General features: G+C 37.1%; 1 non-coding gene across 1 annotated transcript; it reads left to right on the plus strand.

Annotated features, from left to right (window-relative positions):
- Window positions 1-912: 912 nt before the first annotated feature.
- On the plus strand, window positions 913-985 carry TRNAF-GAA (transfer RNA phenylalanine (anticodon GAA)). Its single transcript has one exon. It is a non-coding gene; the product is annotated as a tRNA-Phe (tRNA).
- Window positions 986-1,208: the final 223 nt, after the last annotated feature.

Raw genomic sequence — 1,208 nt, forward strand, 5'->3', positions numbered from 1 at the left:
TGATGGGTTGAGCCTTGGTATGGAAACCTACTAAGTGGTAACTTCCAAATTCAGAGAAACCCTGGAATTAAAAATGGGCAATCCTGAGCCAAATCCAGTTTTCTGAAAACAAGGGTTCAGAAAGCGAGAATCAAAAGAAGGATAGGTGCAGAGACTCAATGGAAGCTGTTCTAACGAACGGGGTTGACTACATTGGTAGAGGAATCCTTCTATCAAAACTCCAGAAAGGATGACCTTATTTAAGTACATAGACGTACTTAAATATCAAATGATTAATCACGACCCGAATCCGGATTTTTTGATTATTTATATGAAAAATTGCAGAATTCTTGCTAAATTAAATCGATTCCAAAAGGAAGAATCGAAGATTCAGTGATCAAATCATTTACTCCAGAGTCTGAAAGATCTTTTGAAGAACTGATTAATCGGACGAGAATAAAGATAGAGTCCCATTCTACATGTCAATACCGACAACAATGAAATTTATAGTAAGAGGAAAATCCGTCGACTTTTGAAATCATGAGGGTTCAAGTCCCTCTATCCCCAATAAAAAAAAAAAGGCCTATTTTATTCCATTCCCTAACCATTTATCCTCTTTTTTCGTCAGTGGTTCAAAATGAGCTTAGCTATGTTTCTCACTCACTCTACTCTTTCACAAATGGATCCGACCAGAAATCTTTCTCTCTTATCACAAGTCTTGTGATAGATATGATCTACGTACAAATGAACATATATGGCAAGGAATCTCCATTATTGAATCATTCACAGTCCATATCATTACTCTTACACTTACAAAGTCTTCTTTTTGAAGATCCAAGAAATTCCAAGGCTGAGGTAAGATTTTCTAATGTTTTTGAGTCCCTTTAATTGACATAGACCCAAGCCCTCTAGTAGGATGATGCGTCGGGGATGGTCGGGATAGCTCAGCTGGTAGAGCAGAGGACTGAAAATCCTCGTGTCGCCAGTTCAAATCTGGTTCCTGGCACGTGGTTAATATATCGAATAGATACTCATACAAATGAATCGATATGGATCGGGATCCATATTCTTCGTTAATAGTCTAGATCATGATACATACTTATCCATCTAGGGATATATCTAGATCCCCCATTTTTTTTTTTGATGGGTAAAGAAAAGAATTAGATTCTGTTCCCTCTTCTTTTTTGTTTGTTCATACTGTACCTGCTCTCGCTCAAAAAGAATGTTAA

This window comes from Tasmannia lanceolata, unplaced genomic scaffold, assembly GCF_043159265.1.
Source record: "Tasmannia lanceolata isolate RefF3 unplaced genomic scaffold, GAP_Taslan_0.1 ptg000407l, whole genome shotgun sequence".
NCBI classification, from domain to species: Eukaryota; Viridiplantae; Streptophyta; class Magnoliopsida; order Canellales; family Winteraceae; genus Tasmannia; species Tasmannia lanceolata.